The sequence below is a fragment of the Salvelinus sp. IW2-2015 genome, linkage group LG19 (genome assembly GCF_002910315.2).
Source record: "Salvelinus sp. IW2-2015 linkage group LG19, ASM291031v2, whole genome shotgun sequence".
In the NCBI taxonomy this organism is placed as follows: Eukaryota; Metazoa; Chordata; class Actinopteri; order Salmoniformes; family Salmonidae; genus Salvelinus; species Salvelinus sp. IW2-2015.
In genome coordinates this window covers 16,763,787-16,782,621 of record NC_036859.1, presented here as the reverse complement: position 1 = coordinate 16,782,621, position 18,835 = coordinate 16,763,787, and the positions used below count along the sequence as shown (strand labels likewise).

At 43.6% G+C, this 18,835-nt stretch overlaps 1 long non-coding RNA gene across 1 annotated transcript; it reads left to right on the top strand.

The window, feature by feature from the left end:
* Positions 1–1,993: 1,993 nt before the first annotated feature.
* Positions 1,994–12,260, top strand: LOC139029349 (uncharacterized). Its single transcript, XR_011481663.1, has 2 exons — positions 1,994–2,337; positions 10,715–12,260. It is a non-coding gene; the product is annotated as an uncharacterized lncRNA (long non-coding RNA).
* The last annotated feature ends 6,575 nt before the right edge of the window (positions 12,261–18,835 follow it).

The following is an 18,835-nucleotide window of genomic DNA, read 5'->3' as shown; positions in this document are numbered from 1 at the left end:
TAACAAATGAGTACTGCTTAAAAACACCGTTATGTACGACAAGACAAAACGGTAGTTACAGAGGCATTATCTTTGAAAGAGGGATGTGCTGTGGTTTGAAAAGATGTGTATGTGTATGTATGCATGCATTCAAGTATGGCCGTGCGCGCATGCACACAATCCTCTAAAGATTCTCCCATATGCGCGCACACACACACACACACACACTCCCACTCCCACTCAATCTGTGTCACCTATTTCTCAGCGAATCATTCCAGCTCTGCCTCTCTTGGCGTACGCAATTTAAAAAAGAAACGTTTTAGTGAGTAACTATTTTAAAGTGAGAGTTACAGAAATACAGAGGCCATGTTGGAGACTTCTATTGTATGAATGTCAGACAGAGGAAGAGCGAGAGAGCGAGAGATGGGACAGAGAGAGTGTGTGTTTGCAAGAGAGCGCGCGAGAGAGGTGAGGGAAAGAGAGGGTGTGTGTGTGAGAGATTGCGAGTCAGAGAGAGGGAGAGATAGATAGGTAGAGAGAGGGAGAACAAGAGGGAGAGGGGGAGAGAGAGTAAGGAGTATTATTGAGTGAGCGAGTTGTGAATTGGTCCCTAGAGTGAGTGAATGTGTCAGCCTCTCACCCAGAAGAGCACTTCTACTGAGCAACTGGGCCAGCCCAGGCCACCTGTCTGTCACACACATCTGTGACTAAAGAAGTCTATTAACGCAACACCACCCCAGGGTAACATCCAGCACAACACATACCCAGTCTATCATCAGGAAATACAGTGACATTAGTAGGGATGGGCAGAGCAGAACACTGTAACTACCATAGAGATCCTATAATTAATGATATGTAATTCTATGGTAAATACAGTATATCGACAGACATTAGGAATGGGCAGAGCAGAAGGATGTAAGTATAGAGATGAACAGACCTGGGTTGTGTTAATGCAGGTTTTTCATGTGCCAAGTCACAGTATTATCACATTCTCCTTTTCAGTGTACTTACTCTTGTCTATCATTTTATGAAATGACAACGTTCTCACTGCAGTTGATTTACACGGACAGTGTGAATACTAAGTGTTGCAGTGGCTGAGTTGGATTTGCTTATTAATTCATAGAAATGCGAGGAGGCGTGGTGATCGTGTTTCACTCTGTCCACACTCGACCTGAGCATATGACAATTATCAAGATAGATCTGGGTTTTCACTCAGCGCAGACACACACAAACAGACTGCTCTGAATGCAAAGTATATTTGAACAGATAAGAGGGGCCCCACTGTTGAAATGAAGATGAAATGTATTTTAAATAACACCGTCTGTCAATGCGGGAGGATGAAACTGACTACAGGCATGGTTGTGCTCTTAGAGGCTGAATTACTCGGAGGCAACTTTCCCTCTCCCTTTTATTGTCTAAAAGAATTACCTGTCAAACARTGTTAATCCGTTATATATATAGGTTACTTAATGTGCAGAGATACCCTTCCGGAATGAAATACCCAGGGGAATGTTCCACACTGTCATTCTATTTCACTCAAAAAATAATCATTCTTTACACTCCCGCTGCTGAATCCTCTAGAAACAACAAGTTGGGCTGTCAGACCTCTTTTGCAGGGTCCTTGTCCTTGAAGCCTTTTGTCATTTCTCTACCTCTCTTCTCTCAGCAGAGGTGCTGTTTAGTTTTTAAATGGCTGCCAGAATAATACCTGTGAAATCAGGAATGATCTTCCCTGCCTCTCAAGCCCCCTATCTCACCATTACCTCTTCAACTTCCCTTCTGTGCCGTTTTTTCACATGGCGCTAGCATTCCTTATCCAAGGAGAGAAATGCATTGGAACAGGTGGAGCCACAGACCGTAGCCCATTAGTGGGCCTGCCAAAGGCCTGTCCACCTGTCCCTGCAGGAATAAGTCCTCCTTTGCATGCACCATAAACACTAGCTATGTGTACAGAATACACACACACACACATTTTACAAGCAGGAGCCAGACACATTGCCACATGCCACTCAACAGCTAATATGAAGAGAGGGAAAAGGTAATGTGTAGGTCACACTCACATTTGTTTTAATAAAGCAGTAAAATTGAAGTTGTAAACCCTTTGCCATGAGCAAATGCATTACGCTTGGAAACGTTAAAGACCCAGTGTCATTTGCAATGAAAGTCAGTTGCTGTGAACGTTAGCTGGTCGTCTGTGGGTGTCGTACAGTAATTATCTGCTAAGGGCGGACATGGCTGTGACTTTGAGCTTGGTAGCAGCCTCTGGCTTTATGGCTCTCCCTGCACAGCAGAACATTACGAAGGTTGGAACAATGGAATAGCAACACTACATGATGTGTTTTGACAAAAGCACAGGAGGTGAGATATATATATATATATACTGTACTTTAAAAAAAAGAAGCTGTGTATGTTGAATGATCTCCTTAGTCATTTCACTCCCACCAGAAACTTAACAATTGGTCATGTTTAGTATTTGTGTAAAGTGTGTGGCAAATGTAGAAACAATAATTTACTTGATATACTGTAGTCTACAATATAAAATGGATGTCAATATGTTGACACGTTTGACACAGGAATAACAACATGACAGACTATTTAAGCTATGCTGTGTTCAAATGTGTTTTGCCGATAGCTTGAAATTACCTTCTCGGAGTGAGGCAGCATATGACTTGGTTTACTAAGCCTTCACTAGCCGGCCCTGAACTTGTCACTGGCACTAGCCGTCTACCACACGGTTACTCATCCCTGCACCTTGAAGGCTGTTATCCTATGTGCATAGACATGGAACACTGGTCACTTTACTAATGGAACACTGGTCACTTTACTAATGGAACACTGGTCACTTTACTAATGGAACACTGGTCACTTTACTAATGGCAAACACTGGTCACTTTACTAATGGAACACTGGTCACTTTACTAATGCGCAACACTGGTCACTTTACTAATGGAACACTGGTCACTTTACTAATGGAACACTGTCACTTTACTAATGGAACACTGGTCACTTTACTAATGGAACACTGTGTCACTTTACTAATGGAACACTGGTCACTTTACTAATGGAACACTGCGTCAACTTTTACTAATGGAACACTGGTCACTTTACTAATGGAACACTGGTCACTTTACTAATGGAACACTGGTCACTTTACTAATGGAACACTGGTCACTTTAATAATGTTTACAGTCTGTTTTATCCATTTCATATGTATACTACTGTATTCTAGTCAAGGCCATCCTATTCAACTATTGCTGTACATATACTATTCTATCCAACACATTCTTGAGATATACTATATATTCTATCCACATACTGTCCATAATGTCTATACACACTTATATTCGGGACTCTGACATTGCTTGTCCAAATATTAATACAATTTCTTAATTCCATTCGTTTACTTTTAGATTTGTGTTTATTGTTGTGTATTGTTAGATATTACTGCACTTTTGGAGCTAGGAACACAAGCATTTCACTACACCCGCAATAACATCTGCTAAACGTGTATGCAACCAATAAAATTTGATTTGATAACAAGGCAAAATGGAATAGAGAAATATGTGTGAAGACACAGATAAAGAGCATATCATCCCACTCATAAAACAACTGGCTCATATTGCAAAGACACAGAACTAAACCGCCTGATTTGTTTGCCACACACACAATCCTGTTAGCTTCTCTTCAGTTCAGAATCCAATCCTCCTCTCAGTCTCTCTTGAGGTAACCAACAATGTTTGGAGAGTGTGTGGATTGGAGAGGAGCTGGTGAATCAGGTACAAAGCAAAAAGACAGGTTGCCATGGCACACAATGGCCAGTGTGGACAAACCTGTCTCTTCTACTAAGAGGCAAACAGAAAGCAGTGGTAGGAAACTGTGTTCTCTGTGCATTCAGCATGGTTTCCTCTTGTCTGCAGCCAAGGAGTGTCATCACAGTGATTGTGTTTGTTTGAGCTAACTGGGCCACCTTCCGCTCTCCCTCCCTTCCTCCCTCCCTCCCTCCCTCCCCCTATCCATGTTTACTCCCCCGCTGGCTGGAGCCAAATTACGCTAAAAGAGGATGAACAAGTCATTGCCCCGTGCTGTGAGTGGAGGCTCATAGGATTAAGGAGTGAGGCAGCAATCGTCCTGACTAAAGAGTTTAAAACGCTCGTTGAGGGAATAGACTCCATTACAGGGTACTATACTGTATTTACGAGAAGGAAAAAAAGCGATCTCAATTAGCAGGCATTAGTCATGGCTTTCCTCTCCTCTCCACTTTCCCCAGAGGGGACGTATCACTCACACAAAACACCTGTCTGGTCTGTAAGTCTAGTGTGCTGCTGCAAATATAGTTAGTGATACAGTCAGTGTATGATCGGATTTGATGGTGCTGGGAAATAGCTGGTTCAATTCTCAGGTGAGAGGCGTGTAGCATCCTCGGGGAAACAATCACAAGTAATTAGCAACAGGAACTGTTATGAGGCTGTCTCTTATACACATCTAGATGTGTATAAGAGACAGCACACACACACACACACTTTACCGCTAGGAAGTGTTCAATTCACAATCCCCCCTCTGTAATGGAGAATGTCAATAGAACAATCTGTAAGTCGCCTCCCATCTCTCTTGACCTTTAGTTGGTGCGTTCCGACTGAGTGTGTATATATTACTGTAAAATCAATGGGCATGCATCCTGTTGCTCTCTGTTATGCATACATACACAGCATTAGCTACAAACCCTACCTGCGGCGTTGGTTAATGGTTACATTTTGAATAGTAATTATATGAAAATACTGTTTTGAATAGAACAGAATGAATCGATAAAGCTTGACGAACACTGAAAAATGCTCCTATATCTCTCTAACCCACTATGAATCATCTTAAAGAGACATGAGCTGAGATAACTGTGCTTAGAGCTAAATGTTTTATGGCACATAACTTCCTCTTGGTCTGGCACATCTCAGATGCCGAGCGGGCAAAGCTCCTGTTTGAATAACAATTATTCCTGGTGGGTTCTGTGCTGCTGCCGTGCTCCTCTGTACTGAACCATACTACAGCACTGCTCCCAGTCAACCACGACCTGGCAGAACTGAGAATATTAATGTGGCTCCTACTACTATTACAGTCAAAAGTATCTGCATGATGATTATAACTATATTGTTGTATAGTGTTGTACACTGAGTGTAAAAAAAACATTAGGAACACCTGCTTTTTCCATAACATAGAGAGACCAGGTGATTCCAGGTGAAAGTTATGATCCCTAATTGATGTCACCTGTTAAATCCACTTCAATCAGTGTAGATGAAGGGGAGGAGACAGGTTCAAGGATTATGTTTAAGCCTTGAGACATGAATTGTGTATCTGTGCCATTCAGAGGGTGAATGAGCAAGACAAAAGATTTAAGTGCCTTTGAATGGGGTATGGTAGTAGGTGCCAGACGCACCAGTTCAAGGAGTGTCAAGAACTGCAACGCTGCTGGGTGTTTCACGCTCAACAGTTTCCCGTGTGTATCAAGAAGGGTCCACCAGCCAAAGGACATCCAGCCAACTTGACAAAACTGTGGAAAGCATTGGAGTCAACAACATCTTATACACTTAGTGTATATTGATAAATTTACAGTACATGTAAAGGTCATTGTCCATTGTAACCATTGGGATTTGATTTATTCTTTACCTGACTCAATAGCAGGAAAGCAAAACCTTCTTTGGAGCCCGTGCAGTGCACTAGACTAGCGGAAGCAGCTTACAGTGAGAGAGCTTTTTTCTTTGTGACTCACAAAAGTAAAATAGCTGTAGCTGTAAAGTAGCTCTAGCTAGCCTTAGAAAATATACCGTTGCGCTGTATTGCCTCTACAGCCTCCCCCTATCAAAGTTTAAAATGCCCTCTTCTCAATAATGAAGCATTAGCCTTTCTCCTCATCTCTCCCAGGCTTCGTGTCTCACTTTCAAACCAATCACTTCTCCACACTGTTCAGCCCTGCGCTGCAGTGACTTTAATGTCATTAACATGAATATTGCACAAAGGATTGTGGGTAACCTCTTGGGCGCCACAACGATTTCTACAGTATTAAACATGAATGAACATTAAAGGATTTTAGAACAGAGGGAAGGCTGCCAATTTGAAACTCACAGACAAAATGGCCCAGCTACAGACAGAGAGCATGGTGATCTCACTGAAAATACATTAGCCATACAGCAAGACCATAGGCTACATGACAACATACCTCGGGAAAACATACACCCTTCGTGACATGAAACAGAGAATTTGTATCAATATTGTAGCACTGTGAGCTACGATACGATAAGACACACAAGACTATTGCAGTGGTAATGGAGTGAATTGAGGCTTAAATGCAAAGTAACAGCATACTCCATCTGGCTTCTTTCATTTCCGGCGCCGAAAAGAGATGGCCGCCTCGCTTCGCGTTCCTTGGAAAATATGCAGTATTTAGTTTTTTTATGTGTTATTTCTTACATCGGTACCCCAGGTAATCTTAGGTTTCATTACATACAGTCGGGAGGAACTACTGAATATACGATTAACGTCAACTCATCATCGTTCCTACCAGGAATATGACTCCCGAAACGGATCCAGTGTTTTGCCTTCCACCAATACAATGGATCTGATCCCAGCCGGCGACCCTGTGCGACGCCGTAAAAGGGGCAAACGAGGCGGTCTCGTGGTCAGGCTTCGGAGACGGGACTCACGCGCTCCACTCCCTAGCATACTACTCGCCAATGTCCAGTCTCTTGACTGAATAAGGTTGATGAAATCCGAGCACGGGTAGCATTCCAGAGAGACATCAGGGATTGCAACGTGCTCTGCTTCACGGAAACATGGCTAACTCAAGAGACGCTAACGGAGTCGGTGGCAGCCAGCTGGTTTCTTCATGCATCGCCGCCGACAGAAACAAACATCTTTCTGTTAGTAAGAGGGGCGGGGGGTATGCCTTATGATTAACGAGACGTGGTGTGATCATCATAACAACACACAGGAACTCAAGTCATTCTGTTCACCTGATCTAGAACTCCTCACAATCAAATGTCGACCGCAATCTACCAAGGGAATTCTCTTCAATCATAATCACAGCCGTATATATTCCCCCCAAGCAGACACATCGACATGGCCCTGAACGAACTTTATCTGACTCTCTTGTAAACTGGAAACCACACACCCTGAGGCTGCATTCATCGTAGCTGGGGATTTTAACAAGCTAATCTAAAAACAAAAACTCCCTAAATTCTATCAGCATATCGATTGTGCTACCAGGCTGGAAAAACCCTAGATCATTTTTAACTAATTTCCGCGACGCATATAAGGCCCTCCCGCCCCCCTTTCGAAAAAAGCTGACCTACGACTCCATTTTGTTGATCCAGCTCAAACCAGAACACTAAAACAAACAAGCGTCACGCGGCTCAAGGTCTGTTCATCGCTTGGTCCGAACCAATCTGAAATCCACGCTTCAAGACTGCTTCGAGCACCGCGGGATTTGAGAATATGTTCGACGCATTCGCCAACAACAATATTGACGAACGTTATGCTGATTCAGTGACAGAGTTCATTAGAAGTGCATTTGACGATGCGTACCCAAGCAACGATTTAAAACATTCCCAACCAGAAAGCCTGGATTGACGGCAGGCCATTCGCGTGAAACTGAAAGCGCGAACCACTGCTTTTTAACAGGCAAGGTGACCTTGAAGGCATGAACCGAATACAAACAGTTAGCTATCTCTCCGCAAGGGCAATCAACAGGCTAAGTCCCGTTACAGAGACAAAATCAGTCGCAATTCAACAGCCTCAGACCACCAGAGGTATGTGGCAGGTCTACAGTCAATCACGGATTACAAAAAAGAAAGCCAGCCCCGTCGCGGACCAGAGTCTTTGCTCCCAGACAGGCCCTAAAACAACTTGTTTTCCCGACTTGAGGGACAATTACAGTGCCCACTGACACGGCCCCTACCAGAACCTGCGGGCCTCCTTCACGCAGCCATGGTGAGTAAAACATTTAACGTGTTTAACCCTCGCAAGGCGCAGGCCCAGACGGCTATTCCGAGCCGTCCTCAGTAGCTTGCGCAGGACCAAGCTGAGCTGGTTGTTATACGGACATATTCAATCATCCTTATCCCAGTCTGCTGTTCCCACATGCTTCAAGAGGCCACCATTGTTTCCTGTTCCCAAGAAAGCTAAGGTAACTGAGGCTAAACGACTACCGCCCCGTAGCACTCACTTCCGTCATCATGAAGTGCTTTGAGAGACTAGTCAAGGACCATATCACCTCACCTACCGGACACCCTAGACCACTCCAATTTGCTTACCGACCCAATAGGTCCACAGACGACGCAATCGCAACACACTGCACACTGCCCTAACCCATCTTGGACAAGAGGAATACCCATGTGAGAATGCTGTTCATCGATTACAGCTCAGCATTTACACCATAGTACCTCCAAGCTCGTCATCAAGCTCGAGACCCTGGGTCTCGACCCGCCCTGTGCAACTGGCGATTGATCCTGACGGGCCGCCCCAGGTGTGAGGTAGGAATCAACATCTCCACCCCGCTGATCCTCAACACTGGGGCCCCACAAGGGTGCGTTCTGAGCCCTCTCCTGTACTCCCTGTTCACCCACGACTGCGTGGCCATGCACGCCTCCAACTCAATCATCAAGTTTGCGATGACACTACAGTGGTAGGCTTGATTACCAACAACGACGAGACGGCCTACAGGGAGGGAGGGTGAGGGCCCTCGAGTGTTGGTGTCAGGAAAATAACCTCACACTCAACGTCAACAAAACAAAGGAGATGATTGTGGACATTCAGGAAACAGCAGAGGAGCACCCCCCTATCCACATCGACGGGTCAGTAGTGGAGAAGGTTAAAGTTTTAAGTCTCGGTTACACATCACGGACAAACTGAATTGCACCCACACAGACAGCGTTGTGAAGAAGGCGCAGCAGCGCCTCTTCAACCTCAGGAGGCTGAAGAAATTCGGCTTGTCACCAAAAAGCACTCCAAAACTTCTTACAGATGCACAATCGAGAGCATCCTGTCGGGCTGTATCACCGCCTGGTACGGCAACTGCTCCGCCCACAACCGTAAGGCTCTCCAGAGGGTAGTGAGGTCTGCAAGAACGCATCACCGGGGGCAAACTCACTGCCCTCCAGGACACCTACACCACCGATGTCACAGGAAGGCCATAAAGATCATCAAGGACAACAACCACCCAAGCCACTGCCTGTTCACCCCGCTACTCCAGAAGGCGAAGGCAGTACAGGTGCATCAAAGCAGGACACGAAGACTGAAAAACAGCTTCTATCTCAAGGCCATCAGACTGTTAAACAGCCACCAACTAACATTTAGCGGCCGCTGCCAACATACTGACTCAACTCCAGCCACTTTAAAAATGGGAATTGATGGAAATTATGTAAAATGTACCACTAGCCACTTTAAACAATGCCACTTAATAAATGTTTACATACCTACATTCCCATCTCATATGTATAATACTGTACTCTATATCATCTTACTGCATCTTGCCATCTTTATGTAATACATGTACCACTAGCCACTTTAAACTATGCCACTTTATGTTTACATACCCTACAGTACTCATCTCATATTATTATATACGTACTCTATACCATCTACTGCATCTTGCCATGCCGTTCTGTACCACCACTCATTCATAATATCTTATGTACATATTCTTTATCCCTTTACACTTGTGTGTGTGTATAAGGTAGTAGTTGTGGGAATTGTTAGGTTAGATTACTTGTTTGCTTAGTTACTGCATTGTCGGAACTAGAAGCACAAGCATTTCGCTACACTCGCATTAACATCTGCTAACCATGTGTATGTGACTAATAAAATTTGATTTGATTTGATTTGATTTTCATTTCAATACCCTTACTTTCACATGCCATGCTCTGTCTTCTCCTGTCACGGAGAACAATGTCAATATGTTGCTGGAGAGACCGTAACAAAGGAAAAGTTCATTTGGAAAAAGTTCCCATGCAAACATCGAAGAAAGATTGCACGTAGGGGGAGTTTTATTCTATAATTGCAGTCTCATTGGACCCACATCTAGTATCCTTTTTGAGTCAGTCACTATCCGCCATAATTTTCTCCTTCTTAACCAAACCCTCTCAAAGCACAACATTAGAAAACAAGGGAAATGTCAGTTTTTGTGTCACATTATTTTCTATCCCTTGCGTTTCATTTGTAATTGTGGTCTGGTCGTATCTGTCTGGTCAGGCTGACTCCTCATAACCATTCTGATCAAAAGGCCGGGGCTCCATGTCTTCAAACTGACGCCGTCTATCACAGAGCTGCAACAGCCAGAGAATTCCTCAATTTGTGAGAGAACTGAAATCAAAGCAATCTTTTGGGCCACGCTGCACAGGCAGGCCGCCTGCCTCCATCCCTCTGACCTCTAGCTCTCTGTCTTCGTGGGCAGGTTGATGTGTAACAGAAAATAAGTTCTGAATCCCTTTTTTATGTTTCGGTGTGATTCAGTCTTCTGTTTTCAGGTGTCTCATTATAGTACAGTGGATGTGTAAGACAGTAACTTTGTATAATTTGGTACAAACCTTTCACTGTGCAACCATAATTGTCTGTATCATATGAAACATGTGTTATTACCAGACAATACAGTCACAATAATAATCTGTTCCCAAAGTGGAAATGACACTGGATTTTTGAGCTGGTTTTAACTTTTTTTGTACATAATGTTTCCGCCATCATTTCCTATGACCAGAAAAAGGTTCTGGACATCAGAGGTGAAGGACATATTGATTATCCCAGACCAGGACCAGGCCCAAATCCCCGACACTCTGAGAAGGAGGAGCCGGCATGCAGGACACCTGACGAGACTACATCGGAGAGTGGATAAACCGCCTCTACACTCCGTTCCATTGGTGAACGTGCAACCACTTGAGAATAAACTGGACGAGCGCCATTCGAGACTATCCTATCAGTGTGATCTGAAGAACATGGCTGAACAAGGACATGGAAAAATGTATCTAGCTGAGGGGGTGTGTGTCTGTTAATAATAGCTGGTGCGCAATATTAAGGAAGTCTCAAGGTTCTGCTCGCCCAGGGCCGGCTTTATGGGCGGGCCTTCGGGGTCCTGGCCCACCCTACCGTACTTCCTTGTCCATCCAAATAAAATATTGAAATAATAATAATTTATTTGACAGAGACTTACGCCCGACAGAAATACACATCTATCTCAGTTAAAACATCTCAGCGAGCGAAACAACACCTCTTTGTCTCAGCATGTGTAGACCATGTATCTGATGCTGTCTGGACCAAAAGAGTATGGCATGTCATACTATTTCTGTCCAGACAGCATCAGATGCATGGTCTACATATAGTAAGACAGAGGGGGCGCTGTTTCGCTCACTTGGATGCTTTCTCCTGTGAAAGTTTAAGCAGAGAGGAAGAGGTGAAGTGAGAGGGCTCACTTGCCAAAATCAGTCCAGAACAAGCCCAATGCGTTTCTATGGGCTATCATAAGCTTGTTGTCTGCCTTCCCGCATTTGGGGCGGAGACATGAGCATCTCGTCATTTATACAGATCTCTGGTTTCAGCCTTTTGCGAATTGGAAAGGAAAGTTGGTGGGTACACAGTGCACTGTTAGGATGCTGGCTTCTCCTAAAGTAAATTGATGTTTTGCCAAAATTATGTAATTACTCCTATTTAAGTAAATTTTTTCTAAATACTTCACCAGAGAGCATGACTTAGCCACAGAAGATCATTTGCTTCTTTGATAAAATGGTTTTGGATTGTTTCAAATCACAATTGTTTAGGCCTATGCCTATTTGGGACTCCCGCAATTTGGGCAGCGTACGTGGCAATATGTCTAGCTGTTTGAGTTGCGGCTTTCCGTGAAAAGCATCTAAAATATATGTAAACATAATGTCTTTAGTATAATTTAAAATGGGGCAACAAGAAGAAGGGGAATTAGGTCTGTGGTGTCACGCCCTGACCATAGAGAGCCTTTGTTTTTCTATGGTATAGTAGGTCAGGGTGGGGTTTTTTCTAGTTAGTATTTTCAATGTGGGGTTCTAGTTTAGTTTTTATATGTTGGTGTTTGGTATGATTCCCAATTAGAGGCAGCTGGCTATCGTTGTCTCTAATTGGGGATCATATTTAAATAGCATTTTTTCCACCTGTGTTTTATGGGATATTGTTTTGAGTTAGTGCACGTAGCACCTCTGTCGTCACGGTTCGTTGTTAGTTTATTGTTTATTGTTTTGTTTTGCTAAGTTTCACTTTCTAATAAATGATGTGGAACTCAACATCCGCTGCGCCTTGGTCCGATAATTATTCCAGCGAACGTGACATGTGGTGAAGATATGGCGTTTCTCTCTACAGAATGCGCTCTGCTGTCTCCGGCGAATTCTTGCCCATTCATTGTTAAATTGTGTGAATTCTTTGCCCTTTGATGATTTATTTTTAATCAATTGCCCATGACATATGTCACCAGTAGGCCTAGTAAATGTACTGTTAACCCCTCGTCATTTGGTTACATACGTTACTGTTAATGCATGTAATAATTACAGTAATTTACCATTCTCATTCTCGGAAGTGGAAACTTTGTTTGCAAAGTTCACAACCTGTTACACGTGTGAGAAACAAATTTGGGTTTATTTCATAACCATTACGAGTTTTGTCAATCTTTCATTGTCTTTTGTTTGGAGTGCTCCATAAGCAATGAGTACGTGTCTGGTTTCTCTGTCCTAATAACTTTGAGGTAGCGCTCAAGCCTAAGCACGCATAGGCCTACCTGGCCTGCTACAAGCAATGTAGGAATGTGCCCATTTGGCAATGTCTGATTTCAGATTGTCTTAACTCACCACATCCACCACTAATAAGCAGATCTTCTCAGTCATTTTTTCATCACCTCACAATTTGTAAACAAAGTCTGTTTTTTTAAACATCCATTGCAAATGATAGTTACTCAGTATTTTTAAAATCTTTCCAACACTTCCGGCCTCGATAATCACCATGCCTCGGTGTGAAAAAGCAAAATATACTGATCTGATATTCCCATATATCCAGCGGAAAAATCATAAAAAACAGCAGGCTTTCCCGAGCTGACTGGCGCAGGAAACTCTGAGGGCGTGGAATAGGCTAGTTGATACAATGTTGCAAGTTCGCTAGCAACAGCTTCCTCCGGATCCAGTTGATGATTTGATAGAATGTTACACTTCACTAGCCATAACTCAAGTCAAGACAGACAGAAAGGGAGGCAGACAGGCGGAGTAGAGCGATGAATGTGATTGAAACTGTTTTTTTTTGTCGTCCTTAGGCCTATATATTTTACTTAGTTGACGATGGAAGTCATAGGCCTATTGCTGCCTATAGGCTATCTCTGAGTTCTGCACGCTTATTTCTTTAGCCGCCAATGGACCACAGTGTATCAATATTTCCATATGGCAGAGGCTGGTGCTCTTGCCTTAGTTGAATTTTAAAGTTTAGATTTTTATGATTAACCACGTGACAATGGTTTTGAGAAACTAATACGTTATTATTGAATTTAAACTGTTCCACAAAAATGCATATCAAAATAATCATCGGTAGAAATGGTAGGATAAATTGTAAGCTTCCCCAAACTAGAATCTCACGAGCTGCCTAAAAAAAGTATTAACGCGCAAGCACGCGCACTCGTAGGCGATCCCGTGAAAAAACGTGTCTGCTTACGGATATCAAAGGTTTGTCCAACCGGCCCTGTGCTCGCCTGAGTTAGAATACCTTATGATAAGCTGTAGACCATTTTCAGGACGCACACTCAGAGCATGCGCTGACCAGCTGGCAAGTGTCTTCACTGACATTTTCAACCTCTCCCTGACCCAGTCTGTAATACCTATATATTTCAAGCAGATCACCATAGTCACTGTGCGCAAAAAACGCCAAGGTAACGCCAATCTCCCCGTAGCACTCACATTTGTAGCCATGAAATGCTTTGAAAGGCTGGTCATGGCTCACAATAACAAATAAAATAAAATGTTATGTCACATGCGCCGAATACAACCTTACCTTGAAATGCTTACTTACAAGTCCTTACTCAACAATACAGAAGGGTAAAACTAACCTGTCTCACGACGGTCTAAACCCAGCTCACGTTCCCTATTAGTGGGTGAACAATCCAACGCTTGATGAATTCTGCTTCACAATGATAGGAAGAGCCGACATCGAAGGATCAAAAAGCGACGTCGCTATGAACGCTTTGAAGAAATAGTGTTAAGAAAGTAAAGAAGTAAAAAGTAAAAAAGAAAATTACATAACAATAACGAGGCTATATACGGGATACCGGTATCGAGTCAGTGTGCGGGGGTACAGGTTAGTCGAGGTAATTTGTAAAGTGACTATGCATAGATAATAAACAGCGAGTAGCAACAGTGTAAAAACAAAGGGGGGGGGGGGGTGTCAATGTAAATAGTCTGGGTGGCCATTTGATTAATTGTTCCGCAGTTTTTTGGTTTGGGGGTAGAAGCTGTTAAGGAGACTTTTGGTCCTAGACTTGGCGCTCCGGTACCGCTTGCCGTGCGGTAGCAGAGAGAACAGTCTATGACTTGAGCCTACCTCTGACACCGCCTAGTATATAGGTCCTGGATGTCAGGAAGCTTGGCCCAAGTGATGTACTGGGCCGTACACACTACCCTTTGCCGAGCAGTTGCCATTCCAGGCAGTGATGCAACCGGTCAGGCTGCTCTCGATTGTGCAGCTGTAGACATTTTTGAGGATCTGGGAACCCATGCCAAATCTTTTCAGTTTCCTATGTGTTTTCGTGCCCTCTTCACAACTGTCTTGGTGTGTTTGGACCATGATAGTTTGTTGGTGATGTGGACACCAAGGAACTTGAAACTCTCGACCCGCTCCACTTCAGCCCCGTCGATGTTAACGGTGTCCTGTTTGGCCCTCCTTTTCCTATAGTCCACTATCAGATCCTTTGTCTTACTCACATTGAGGGAGAGGTTGTTGTCCTGGCACCACACTACCAGTTCTCTGACCTCCTCCCTATAGGCTGTCTCATCGTTGTCGGTGATCAGGCCTACCGCTGTTGTGTCGTCAGTAAACTTAATGATGGTATTGGAGTCGTGCTGCATCACTGCTTGGTATGGCGACTGCTTGGCATCCGACCGCCAGTTGCTATAGATAGTAGTGCATATGGCCCAGTACATCACAGGGGCCGTGCTCCCTGCCACCCAGGACCTCTATACCAGGCGGTGTCAGAGAGAGGCCCTAAAATTGTCAGACTTCAGTCACCCAAGTCATAGACTGTTCTCTCTGCTACCGCATGACAAGGATCCTGAACAGCTTTTATCCCCAAGCTGTAAGACTTGGCTACCCAGACTATTTGCATGGACACCATCTTTTTTACACGGTCATTCTCTTACAATGGCTCTACAGTATGCACACTCACTGGACTCTAGCCACACACTCACACATACTACACTGACACTCCAACACACACACTACATGCACTCACACACACGCATATTGATGTCACGCACACTCACACAGACATACTTTATTTCACATATGCTGCTGCTACTCTGTTTATTATCTATCCTGATTTCCTATTCACTTTAACTTCTTATGGTTGCAATCCCGTTAACGGTATGATATGACAACAGCCAGTGAAAGTGCAGGGCGCCAAATTCAAACAACAGAAATCTCCAAATTAAAATTCCTCAAACATACATGTATCTTATACCATTTTAAAGGTAATCTTGTTGTTAATCCCGCCAAAGTGTCCGATATCAAATAGGCTTTTCAGCGAAAGCACCACAAACGATAATGTTAGGTCACCGCAAAATCACAGACAAACAGTCATTTTCCAGCCAAAGACAGGAGTCACAAAAAGCACAAATAGAGATAAAATGAATCACTAACCTTTGATGATCTTCATCAGATGACACCCAGAAATGCCTCCAAAATATTCTGAGAAATTGCAGAGAGCCACGTCAAATAACATAAATACTCATCATAAACTTTGATGAAAGATACATGTTTTACATAGAATTAAAGATACACTTGTTCTTAATGCATCCGCTGTGTCAGATTTCAAAACGCTTTACGGCAAAACACAATATTCAATAATCTGAAAACAGCGTTCAGCCACAAAAGCAAGCCATACAGTTACCTGCCAAATTGTGCAGTCAACAAAACTCATAAAAAGCATTATAAATCTTCACTTACCTTTGCTGATCTTCGTCGGAATGCACTCCCAGGACTCCCACTTCCACAAGAAATGTTTGTTTTGTTCGGTAATGTCCATCATTTATGTCCAAATAGCTATTTTTGTTAGCGTGTTTGGTAAACAAATCCAACGTCAGGAAGCGCGTTCACTAAAAGCTGACGAAATGTCCAAAAGTTCCGTAACAGTCAGTAGAAACATGTCAAACGATGTATTGAATCAATCTTTAGAATGTTTTTAACATAAATCTTGAATAATGTTCCAACCGGAGAATTACATTGACTTCAGATGAGCGATGGAAGAGAGCTCCCTCTCATGTGAACGTGCATGGTCAGGTCATGGCAGACCTGACTAATTCCCCTCTCATTCGGCCCCCTTCACAGTAGAGGCATCAGACAAGGTTCTACAGACTGTTTACATCTAGTGGAAGCCGTAGGAAGCGCAAACTCATCCATATCTCGCTGTGAATTCAATAGGATCTTGGTTGAAAATTGACCAGCCTCAGAATTCAGCCCCAGAACACTTCCTGTTTGGATTTTTTCTCAGGTTTTTGCCTGCCATATGAGTTCTGTTATATTCACAGACATCATTCAAACAGTTTTAGAAACTTCAGAGTAGTTTCTATCCAATACGAATAATAATATGCATATATTAGCAACTGGGACTGAGGAGCAGGCAGTTTACTATGGGCACCTCTGTGCACCTTTCATCCAAGTTACTCAATACTGCCCCTGCAGCCATAAGAAGTTAACCTCTACCTACATGGACATATTACCTCAATCACCTCAACTACTTTCTACCCCTGCACATTGACTCGGTACCGGTACTCCTTGTATAAAGCCTCATTATTGTAATTGCTTTGTGTTACTATTTTCGAGAAAGGGCGCGTAAGTAAGTATAAATTTTACACCTGTTGTATTCGGCTGTCACGGCCGTCAAAAGAAGAGGACCAAGGCGCAGTGTTGTGAGCGTACATTTTATTTTTATTTGAAAAGACGCCGAACAAAACAATAAACACTACAAAACAAACCGTGAAGCTAAAGGCTATGTGCCATAAGCAAAGTCAACTTCCCCCAAAGACAGGTGGGAAAAAGGGCTACCTAAGTATGGTTCTCAATCAGAGACAACAATAGACAGCTGTCCCTGATTGAGAACCCTACCTGGCCAAAACATAGAAATACAAAAAATAGAACATAGAATACCCACCCCAACTCACACCCTGACCAAACCAAAATAGAGACATAAAAAGGATCTCTAAGGTCAGGGCGTGACAGTACCTCCCCCCCCCCCCCCAAAGGTGCGGACTCCGGCCGCAAAACTTAAACCTATAGGTCTGGGTGCTCATCTATCCGCGGTGGCGGCTCAGGTGCGGGACCCCGCTCCACCACTGGCTCACCCCACTTTGGTGGCACCTCAGGTGCGGGGACCCTCGTCGCCGACCCCGGACTGGGGACCCTCGTTGCGGGCCCCGGACTGGGCACCCTCGTTGCGGGCCCCGGACTGGAGACCGTCGCTGGGGGCTCCGGACTGGAGAACGTCGCTGGGGGCTCCGGACTGGAGCACGTCGATCTCTAAGGACAGGGCGTGACATCGGCGCATGTGACAAATACAATGTGATTCACAACTTACTTTAACCGTAAGTCCTGCATTCCCTGCATTCAGGAATAGCAATGTATCAATACACATTTCAAATCCACATATTACAAGAGCCTCACTGATAATAATTCTTACCTGATCCATTCCACAGCATGATGGTTTAGAACTGAGTCTTGGTGGAAGTCTAACAGTAGCGGAGAGGGTGGGATGTGATAGTGTTTCCCCATTGGAAACATAGCTACCCTAACAAAGACCACATCACAGTGTTAATTGGAGGTGATGCTCTCGCCCATCGTGAACAGGGGACGGCTTGGTGAAGATATCTAATTTGCAATCATTTTTTTGTTTGTCACCCACGGCATACAGCTATTCCTGTATGTAGTGTGACTTACAGCACCAGACAAATAAGAAAACAATGTGAAAACATGGTTGAAGGGAAAAAAAGGGATATGTGGTAAAGAAAAGGTGGTTGAAATTAAACAGTTGCACTAAATCTCATATTATACAGTCGAGGCAAAGAGCATAGTTGAAAAACATTATATTTTTGTCAGCAGAAAACATGTCACCTTTTCCCATGACAAGTCAAGAATATGTCTAATTCTATTTGTAACCAATACAGTTCTAAGGTTCCTTGAGATGTGTATAGGCTGTGGGCTCTGCATTGGGTTTCCCAAAAGCATAGTACCATTAAGATCCTCTTTCGTCCATCTAGTTTCAATGGAATTTTAAACAGCCTATATGGCATCGATTCGAGTCAGAAACAGTTATTCTAGTGTCAAAATTGACTTCAAGGTGCAAATAGGATAATTTTGGTCATAAAGTCTCTTCTAAAACGAAGTTTGGAACATCTGTGCGCCACAACGAATAAACAAAGGTTTTGATTTGACGATGTTCATTTGCCCACTAACATGGGGTGCATAGCTGCGGTAATTGTGCCTTATCCAATAGCATAGACAGAGACTGACCTGCATAGGAGCTCCGACTTTCTTTTTGAACTTGAGAAATGCTGCACCAAACACCTTGGTAAGATTTTACATTTTGCAACTAAAACATCCTCTGCAAAAATGTCAAAAT